This window comes from Pteropus vampyrus, unplaced genomic scaffold (genome assembly GCF_000151845.1).
Source record: "Pteropus vampyrus isolate Shadow unplaced genomic scaffold, Pvam_2.0 Scaffold189, whole genome shotgun sequence".
NCBI classification, from domain to species: domain Eukaryota; kingdom Metazoa; phylum Chordata; class Mammalia; order Chiroptera; family Pteropodidae; genus Pteropus; species Pteropus vampyrus.
Window position 1 is genome coordinate 944,916 of NW_011888970.1, and position 364 is coordinate 945,279.

Below are 364 nucleotides of genomic sequence, written 5' to 3' on the forward strand. Positions count from 1 at the left end.
ACAACCGCAGGATCGTGCCCTGTGACCCACGTGTCCCCCCGACCAACACGTGCCCCCCGCCTCCCGCACCCCGTGGCAACTACCATTCTACTCTCAGCCTGACGCTCTTGTTTCTAGGTCCCACACATAAGCGAAGTCATACAACGTCTGTCCTACCGACCGCTCTCACTTAGCGTGACGCCCTCCCGGTCCGTGCGCGTTGCTGCGCATGGCCGATGTCCTCGTTTCTGGTGGCTGAGTGATATTCCACTGCGCATGAGCCGCCTCTCTATCCGCTTATCTGTCGACAGACGTGCAGGTTGTTTCCATGTCTTTGCTGTAAAGAACATGGGGGTTCGAATGTGTCTTTGAGCGTCTGTTTTCA